Here is a 10627-nt window from a genome sequence, read left to right as displayed (position 1 = left end):
GCTGTTGCTACTGTATAAATTGTTTTCTTCATTCTGCTCATTTCATTCCTCATCACTTTACAAAAGTCTTCAAAATTGTTTACTTTTCCAATATTGCTCTTATAGTGTAAATTGTCCTGATTCTGCTCATTTCACTCTGCATCGGTTCATACAAGTCTTTCCATATCTCTTTGAAATCATCTATTTTCCCATTTCTTATAGAACAATACTATACTACAATATATTCCATCACATTCGTATACCATAACCCATCCAGCCGTTCTCCAACTGATGGGCATTCTTTTACTTCCCAGGTTTTTGCTGTCAAAAAAAAAAAAGCTGAAACAAATTCAACCTTCCTCCTTCCACTGAATTCAATAGGGACAAAGCTAGGAGGATCCTACAGGCAGAGGGAACGAGTCAGAAGAAAGGAAGAAATTGGCAGAGGTGGGGAAGACTGGATTATCCTGTCTCTGATAGAAACCAATCACTGCTAGCATCACCAGAAGTTATCACTACCTTTCTGCTCTTTATCCATAACGATAGAAGAATCTCAGGTGACTCTCCCCATGAAGCTTTGACCATAGGGGTTAAAGAAACCAGTTGACAAGATACAAGGTAACACAGCTTAGGTCAGTAAAATAAGAGTCAGACATTGCAAAGCAAAAAGGCCGGTTGCAATATCTCATCTCTGTTTACTCATTTTTAAAACCTCTAGGAATTCATTGCTTCCTCCTCTGGGAGCTGTGAGAATCTATCAAGAAAATAATGTGTGAACCAAATTGTGTTGTAATGCTCAGGGGAACAACCAGAATCCAATTAGTCGAGAAGCTCTAAGCTGGGAGTTGCCTCTGACTTCTGGGTGAAAAGTATGCTCGCTAACAAATACCTGATTCCAAAAAAGTAGCAAAAGGAGGACTCTGAAGGGTGTCCTCGGTTAGGACTTAAGTGAGGCAGAGAGGTATGGTAGAAATAAACAATAGATTTGGGGTCAAAGGACCTGGGTTTGGTCATGGGCTCTGCTACTTGTTTTGTTGTTCAGTCATGCCTGACTCTTTGTGACCCCATTTGGGGTTTTCTTGGCAAAGATACTGGAATACTTTGCCATTTCCTTCTCCAGTTCATTTTATAGAAGAGGAAACTGAGGCAGAAGTATTAAGTGACTTGCCCAGGATCACACAGCTAGTAAGTGTCTGAGGCCAGATTTAAACTCATAACATGAGTCTTCCTGACTCCAGGCTGTATCAGTAAGGCTATAATCCCAGTATAGATGATAATAGTCAAAATGCCTATGTGGTTCTGTATCGCAAAATACACAAAACTCTCCACATAGAAGGTAGAAGAAGTAAATCATTTATTCAGACACCAAATAACCAGATCCCATAACCAATACACCAAGTCAAGAGTCCAATACACAATACCACAGCAGAGAACCATTCCATCCCCAAAACCTTCCAGCCCCTGCTGGGGCCTTGCTGCCAAACTTACAGCACAGTACAGCACAGCACACATCAGCTCTCTTTCCCTCAGCAATAACTGTCCTAACTGCTCTCTCAACAATTTCCTTTTCCTCTCAGCAAGCTCTTTCCACCACATGTGACTTAGGCTTTCTGTGATGTAATCAGGTCACGTGGCCTATTAATGGGTGGGAAAGACCTTCAAATCTAAATTGTTATTACACAGGCCCGTGCTTTATACACTACACGACTTTGCTGCTCAACCTGTTTGTTACTTGTGTGCTATTTGCTACCCAAGTGACCTTGAGCAAATAAACTCTCTGGGCCTCAGTTTCCTCAAATATAAAGTTTTGGACTAGATGACCTCTGAAATATCTATGAACTCTAAATCTATGAATCTGTGATGCTTCAGTGCTTCTCGGTTCCATCAAAATAATTTCAATTAGAGAGTTCAGGTTAGGGGAAGAAGATATGAGGTGGTGGGGAAAGGAAGATGTGAGGGTATCCTCGGCTTTCTTCTCTCATACTCCCAGGGGATTCTATTTATGCTAGCATTCTGGGGCTTCATGAACGAGTCTGAGTACATTTTAAAGTCTTTGACTTTATAGACCAGAGAGGGCATTCTGGGAGAGTACTCATCATCTTTGAAGCAGATGAATTGGAACCTCTTCCTCACCTCTACTCTTTCAGGGACAAGACTTCTTTATTGATATGGGTACTTCCTACACAGTAGAAATTGGAACCTGTCTATGTTCCATGTCTTTTTATCCTATGTGAGTCCTGTCCTTATCTTCCCATCAACCATCCCTGGAGAATCTACCCAAGGCACTGGAAGCCTTTATTTAGGCATGTTATCATTCTGTGAGTACTACCGTAACTCTTGGACTATTTGCTATCCAGCTGTTGTTTTTCTTGCTTACAAATATTTTTATTTAAATGCAATTTTGCAGGTTTTAGATCTTATGGAATGCAGCAGCATCTATGGACTGCACTGTCTTCAAAGGCAGTTGTCCAGGGCTGGTGCTCTACACACTCCGCTCCCTAGCTGCCCCCTATCTGAAGTTTCTTGATCCCCAGACCAAACCATCTGCCTAAGTGCTTCTGACACATTCCTCCAACTTTTCCATATCTGCCTCATCATTCCAAGGTTTTATATCCAGTAAGAGGGAAGACTTGGCAACAATTGCAGGGTTTTGTTTTTTTTTATTCATATTGAGCAAGGAGTCCTTCTCTTAGCTTCTTTGGTTTTTCACTTTCCTTATCATCATCCGAGACCCAAAGTGATAAAAATCATCACCATCTTTTCTATTTGTGGCACCACCACTTCCTGTGGTATCTTCTATGTCAGCAGGCCCATACTTGCCCAAAGTCTTCTTTATTCCTGGCAAGATTGCCTTTTTGAGCATGGCACAAGTTCACAGGTAGTAGGCCTGAGTCTGCTTCAAATACTCTATGGCAGACTATGATGGCGCATACCCTTTGACGGAGCTCTTGTCTGCCATGAAGTCATGGAGGTTCTACAGGCCTGCAAGTGTCTTGAGATCCACTGAGTCTGGGGTAGGAAAGGAGTGCAGTACACACGAAAGTGCTGACTGTTGGTTGAAAAATGGTGTCACCCACTTCTGATATATGACCTTTGTACCGCCTTTTCTAATCAAGCAGTTCTTGTTTATTGGAGTTCTGGTACATATGCTGATCCCAACAGCTTGCTAGTATGGTGTCTCAGAATGGAGAATGCTGAGTTGCTGTTGCTGGGGGAATCATGATAATGTGTGAGAGAGGTGCATGTGTGGACATCTGTAGCTGGTTCAGGCTGACCTGTCAGATGGCTAGGAGGAATGGTTTTCTGTTGGCTGTATATCCAGAACTGTCAGCATTTTCAAAGCATCCAGAGTCAGTTCTGGCCTGTTCTTTGCTGCACTCATATCTGGGGGAGCAAGGTGATCCCTTCCTCATTTCTCACCAGGCTGCACTCTGGACCTCCTCTACTATGCCCCATTCTTCATCCTGAAGGCTCCTTGCAATCTTGGAATGCACACATTGGAAATACCCTCTATCAGCTTCATTTCATGTGCTGTCTTCTCTATCAGAACGTGAGCTCTTTAAGGGCAGTGACTATCTTTCTTTCTAATTGTATTCATATTTCCAGCTCTTAGTATATTGCCTGGCACATGTACACACTTAATAAAGTCTTGTTAAAGTTGTGGTATGTAGTTGTGATAGAATATTATCATACAATAAGAAATGACCAGGGGAATGGTTTCAGAAAAAACTAGGAAGACTGATATGAATTGATACAAAGTGATGTGAGCAGAACCAGGATACTTTTGTATATAGTAACAGCAACATCGTAATGATGATCAACTGTGAAAGATTTAGCTACTCTGATCAATATAGTGATCTAAGACAGTTCTGAAGGGCCCATTACGAAAAATGGCATTCTCCTCCGGAGAGAGAACTGATGATCTCTGAGTTCAAATTGAAGAATACTTTTTTTCACTCTATTTTTTGCAAAATGGCAAATATGGAAATGTTTTGCATGACTTCAAATGTATAATTGATATCATAGTGTTTGCCTTCTAGAAGAAAAGAGTTTGGAACTCAAAAATTTTTAAAATGAAAGTTATAAATAAATGGTGAATAAAAAATGCTAGTTGACTAACTGACTGACTTTTGGTGTCTGGAGAGACCAGTGGTCAGGTGAAGGGCCTTAAAGCCTTCTTCCTTCTCTGAAGCCACATGACCTCACAAGAAACAAGGCCTCCTTTGCATTTTCATTCATTCTTTTCCATTCTAGATAAGGAATGGAGTTTCTGACCTTAGAAGTTTCAAAAGCAAGAAGTGAAAGCCATAAAGATCTAGAAATCCAGGCTAGGTGTTACAGCCAATCCAGCACTGAGATCATTTGGAGTGACCAAGGTGATATATGCAGGGGAGATTACACCTCCAAGTGCTGAGAGAAGTATTTGTACATTAATTCTTACTTTCTTTCAGAAGTAAAAATGGTTTTGTGAAACCTATCCAGGCACAAGTAGTTAAATGGAAATTGGATGCTAGTTGCTAACCCCTAAAATATGGGGGGCATAGTGTAACCAGAATGACCTTTGTTTTCTTTGAATGACTCAACTTACCTCATTGAGCCTCTGGACACTGTGGCTTGCTCTTCCGGGGCAGGAAGCCCAAAGAGCATTCCAGGAAGCAGACAACTTCCTGTGTGATGAGTCATGGGGCTGGCTGAGGGGAGGTGTTAATGTCTACGCTAGGGGGAGGGGCCAAGTCAAGAACCAATCGGCCCTGGTCATTCAGGCGGCTCTTGATGATGTCAAAAACCCTATAAGAGGGGAGAGGACAGCTTGAAGCTCTGTCTTTCCTTTTCCAGTTGGTGTGGGAAGCAGTAGCAAGTAAGCGTGACTCTGGGCCAGCCCTTGCTCTCGGGCCGAGCCCAGATGTTGGTAACTATGAATTATATTGGGTCTGTCTGTTGATATTTGTAATTTGTTTATATTTTGGTTTTGAGGTTCGGGGTGCTGGTTTGTTTTTCCCCCGAACTAAATGAATGTTTTGAACCTCAGGGTGCTGGTTTTTTTCCCCTGAAGTAAGTCAATGAATCTGTATTTGGTCTGTCTCTTGATGCTTGTCTGTATGCTCCCCTGAACTAACTGAATGCTAACTGAATGCTGGCGTTTTCCCCCGAACTAAATGAATGTTGTCTGTATGCTAAGTGAATGCTGGATTAAAGTAAGCTGGTCAATCCCTTCACCGTGCTTTCCTTGTTTAAGCAGATAAAAAGAACCTGTGCTTTCCCGGCAGCTTCCTGGGTCCCAGCAGCCTCCTGGGTGCCGGCTGTGGGGAAGGGATCTTACGCCCCTACCAAAGCTGCTAGCTGGGTTGTTAAAACACATAGCCAGTGGGGCTTACGTGGAGAAGAGAGACACTTCCCAGAATCCTCAGGCTACCCTAGAACCCTGAGGGGTTATAGAGTTCACCTGTCCCTAGAGATGGACCAAAGAACACCATATTACATTTAGATAATTTTTTATGTATTTATAATTTTAGATTCTTATCTACATGTTATCACTGGTAATACATAGCTACCATGTATCTATCCATTGACATTAGGTTACCTGAAATTTTGATAAGTCTGCTTTGGTATATTTGAGAAGTAAGACATCTTCCCCCCCTCCAAAAAAAAGGGGGAGGCAGCTAGGCGGAGCAGTGAATAGAGCACTGGCCCTGGAATCAGGAGGATCTGAGTTCAAATCTGGCTCCAGACATTTGACACATACTAGCTGTGTGACCTTGAGCAAGTCACTTAACCCCAATTGCCTCTCCTCCCCCCTCCAAAAAAAAAAGACACCTGAGTCATTCCATCTGTTTTTGTTTCTCTCATCTACATGATCTGAATGACAGCAGTATCTGTTATCCCTGCTATTATTTTGATAATTGTTTTTACAATCCTAATCACCCAAATTCTTATTTCCTTAGTGTCTTAAATTCCAGTAATTTTATTTACAGACCAGCTTGGTCACAAATTAGATTTCACCATCTCTGATCCACTATCTACTACCCTAGAACCCTTTGCTTTCATGACTTTTTGCAGTTCTCCATATGCAAATCATCATCTCTGGGTAAATGCTAAAACCTGATTTTTCTACTCTTGCTTCAAAAGTGGAAACTCCTCCCTAAACTTCATTGTATAAAATCGCAAAGTTGATCTGACTTCACGTACTAAAAATGTATTGTCACAGAACCTCAGCTGAACCCTCATTGCTGTTCAGCAATCTTATGCTACCCTTATTATCTCCCTTCCCAACCCACTCTAGTCACCTCTACTCATGCCATTGATTTCCTAGCAGTTAGTCTGACTCAAATCTAGGTCCTCTGGCTTTGAAAGGCCAGCTTTTGCCTTGTCTTGTTACAATCCAGGATCTATGCCTCTTCCAGCCTTCTCTATGGAATGTGTCTGTGTCAAACTCTGCATTCTCCTTTCCATCTCTGTTTTATGTATTGTCTTCCTCGTTAGAACATAAGTTCCTTGAGGGAAGAGACTCCTTTCTTGTATTTGTATACCTAGCACTTAGCACAGTGCTTGGCAATATGGTATTTAATAAATACCTCAGTACACATATCTATCTATCTATCTATCTATACCTCAAGTCACATAATGCCTATTCCATATCTTTTATTCTGTAGTCATACTCCAATTACAACCCAATACTTTACTTACAATAAACAACCTAATATGACATAACATAGTAGGTGACTGATTGACTGACTTCCTACTTCACCAAGAATGTTAAGGCTATGTGGTATGAACTCACTCAGCTCTCCTCCTCTATTTCTGAAAATGCAGCAGCAACATTTACTTTCTCCTCCATTCTTCTGGTCACAGAAGAAATTTCCTCAGTCCTCTTTATGACTAATGCCTTTAGGAAAGAAACTTCTTTATATAAAAATATTTATAACAGCTCTTTTTGCAATGGCTAAGAATTAGAAATTGAGGGGAAGCCCATCAACTGGGAGATGACTGAACAAGTTGTGGTATATGATTGTAATGGAATATTATTGTGCTATAAGAAATGATGAGCAGAATGATTTCAGAAAAATCTGGAAAGACTTACGTGAACTGATACAGAGTGAACAGAAGCAGGAAAATATTGTACACAGTTACAACAATATTGTATGATGAACAACTGTGAATTACTTGGCTATTCTCAGCAACACACTGATCCAAGACAATCCCAAAGGACTCATGATGAAAAATGCTATCCACCTCCAGACAAAGAATTGATGGCATCTGAATACATATTGAAGCACACTATTCTCTCTCTTTCTCTCTCTCTCTCTCTCTCTCTCTCTCTCTCTTTCTATCTCTCACTCTCATAGTCTAATAGAAGGTAACCAAAAACAAATAATTCAAGCACTCTCAATTACAATTTTACTCTTTCCTTCTTTTCTTCTTCCCTCCCTCTCTCTTTCTTTCCTTCTATTTTGATCACTTTTTTCACAAAATTATTAATGTAGAAATGTTTTACATGATTGCATATGTATAACCAATAACAAATTGCTGACCATCTCAGGGAGGGGTAGGGAAGTGGGGGAAGGATAGAATTTGGAACTCGAAACTTTAAAAAAAAAGGATTGTTAAAAATTTTTTACATGTAATTGGGGAAAAATAAAATATTAAGAATTAAAAAAGATTAATGCCTTTACCTGCACTCTTGATCATCTCATTCTGACTTACCTCCTTCAGGATCCAACTGTAACAGTAATCTCCTCTTTCTTCTTTATCTTCAATTTCTTCAATCAATTATCTTCAATCAATTTCTTTTTCTTTTCAGGCTCATTTCCATCTGCCTACAAATATATTCCTATCTTCCAGGAGCAGAGCTGGGAGAGAAGTGAGCCTGGGAACTCCTCAAATGAAGTTTCCAGGCAGGAACTCACCAATTGGGGAGGGGGAAGGCATCTCTTGGTTAAGAAGGCAGCTGGGGTGGAAAAGCCTGGAGACTTAGGAGCAGAGCTAGGAGAAGAGTTAGTTAATGAATAGTTAATGGTGATTAATAAGCTTCCCATCTCTAAAGGTTTCAAACTCAAATATAGGCTGAATGACCCATTTGTTGAAGATGTTGTAGAGGATATTTCTGCTCACAAGTGGGTTGTGTCAATGACCTTTGAAGTTCCTTCTAACTCTGAGATCCTATGATTCTAAGGCATTATTTATATACTCAAGGAGTTTGAAATTCAACTAAAAAGACAGAAGGATGGGGAGGCCATTCCAGGTTCTAGATTGTAGGGAGACAGCCTGAGCAAAGGTACTGAGGTGGGAGTGTGAATACATATTCCATGGTGTTGTTTCTGTCCGGGATGTGTCTGGCACTGGATTGGCCTGTCTGGCAATGCTTATGGAATTCAAGAATCCTCATTTAGGTGATAAGTAGAACAATTAGCATCTTTCAGAGAGGCATCTGTCTGAGAGGCAGAAAGAAAGTGAGAGAATTAGCTTTTTAAGCAGATTTTTAAATAAGGGATAACAGGATACAGCTTTTATGTTTGGGTCTAGCAGAGTGGGCCATCTGAGCTGGATCTGTGGGACAAAGCCCTTATGATCATTCAATCCAATTCAGCAAATGCCTTAATGGTATAGTGCTAGGCCTCTAAAGTTTTTTTTATTGTGTACTTCATAAGCAAAATATTTTTGAGCAACTCCCCCCTCCAATATATTCAGATATATATTTATATTTAACAGAAATACCCAATGCTGCACATCTGAGGGCAGGAGAACTTCCTCCTCTTCCCTTCCCTTAGTGACTTGTCTCATCTCTAGACCCAGACCCTTGACCAGATTCAGTCATTGGGCCTAGTCTGGCATTTAATGAGAGGAAGTGGCTCCCTTTTTTCATACTCTATGGCTTATTATATTCCCACTCATTGCCCTGGGGACATTTTACTTAAAGCTTATGTTTTGCCTCATGTCTGCACTTTTCCCAAAGGGGAAAGCAGAAAGGTACTCAATGTACAATATTAATCAGGTATGAGACAGGTATTATTTCCTCACACAAAAGATATGTTAAACACAGGATTAGGTAACTTAACTTAAGACTATTGTCATGTTCTCCCTGGAGGCTGATACTTAAACCTCTCAGAATATATGCACTTTTGGGGATTGCTGAATAAAGTATATTGTTATACTTGACTTCATCTTTTCACTGTCTCTTGAAAGTTCATTCCTATTGGTCACCCAGGTCAAGGCTTGGGGTTCTCCTCTGAAACTCTTCATCTGGAAGATTTTTAAATAGGAAATTCTATTTCCAAGCTTTAAAAGTATGCAGAAATGAGAATTTTAAGATGTGACAACACAATTTTTAGCAATCCAGAATGCACAGGGTAATCTAACATCCTAGATTGTTATCTAGGAGGAAATGGTCATCAACAGTGTGAGGTCAAGAAGTTAGGAAGGACAAAGGTTGAGAAAAGACCATTAGTTTTGGCAAATAAGAGATAATTGGTAACTTTTTAGAGAGTAGTTTCACTTGAGTAAATCACCAATGATAACAAGGAAGTTGAGAACCTGGGACACCAAACAGGTGATGGGACAGGGAAGTTTCAAAGAAAGATCCGTCTAGGGAAGTAATAAGATTTTTGATGAAAATTGTATCCCATTCTGTGTGGCTCACTCTGATGAAAAATGAAAAGTATAAGGGACAACTCTTATTCAATAGCCACACTGCCCCAAAGCACTGAGCCCATCACTTAGGGGTAGTATGTGGTACATTGTTGGAAGAAATTTTCTCAGTGGCACTTGCCCAGTTGTTTTAGGCACCCTGGACAGAAAGGGAGAGGTGTGGAATATGAACAGAAATGGGAGGCCAGATGCAGTAGGGAGTGGAATGGGGGAAGTGTTGAAAGATAATGATTGAAGCAACTAGTATAGTTGTCAAGACTTATGATTGTCTATAAAGGATAAGATGGGATGTAAACCACCTTTTACCCTCCAGTTAGTTGCCCTTTGGGGTTATGCCACAATGGACTAGGACTGTGTGGCTTCCTACTTTGGAGGCCACTGGTGAATTGAAAGCTGGATTTGCGACTCCAAGGACTTGTGTTTGAATCCCACCTGGGACACTTACTGGCTATGTGACTACCAGCAAGCCCCTTAATTTCTTTGAACCCCAGTTCTCTCTCACCTGTGAAGTGTGTGTAATAATACCATAATTGTTAAGACCTACTTCACAGGGTTGTTTGGAAGCTCACATGAAGTAATGTATGTAAAATGCTTTGCAAATTTTAAAGTGTTATATAAATGCCAGTTACTATTGTTATCTCACTAGGGAGGGCACAAGTTTAAATAAGACACATTTCCATTTCCTACCCTTAAGATAAATTTCCTGGCTTCATGGAATTTATAATTTTGTAGGAGGATAAACTGCAAACACATAATACATAAAGTGCATCACAGAGAACATAGGCATGCGGGTAGATAAGGACCTGTTAATGTTTCTCAGTCACTTTGGGGGTAATAGAACCATCCATGATCTTTTGGGTTCCTTTTGAACTTTTTCTTTTCTGAGAGTGCCCAGGTAGAAGAGATCATGGGTCCTCTGAAGTACTGAAGCAAGTTCATTAGATGGGTGCAAAACAAAGTACTATGTGGAGCATCAAGGAAGGCTTCATGGAGAAAAGCCCTTTTG

The 10627-nt window shown here is 40.5% G+C and overlaps 1 pseudogene; it reads right to left on the bottom strand.

Annotated features, from left to right (window-relative positions):
- Positions 1 to 2488: 2488 nt before the first annotated feature.
- Positions 2489 to 7665, bottom strand: LOC118842328 (annotated as a pseudogene).
- Positions 7666 to 10627: the final 2962 nt, after the last annotated feature.

The sequence above is a fragment of the Trichosurus vulpecula genome, chromosome 3 (genome assembly GCF_011100635.1).
Source record: "Trichosurus vulpecula isolate mTriVul1 chromosome 3, mTriVul1.pri, whole genome shotgun sequence".
Taxonomy (NCBI): Eukaryota; Metazoa; Chordata; class Mammalia; order Diprotodontia; family Phalangeridae; genus Trichosurus; species Trichosurus vulpecula.
The sequence above is the reverse complement of the archived record's forward strand: the minus strand, read 5'-3'. Positions and strand labels throughout refer to the sequence as shown.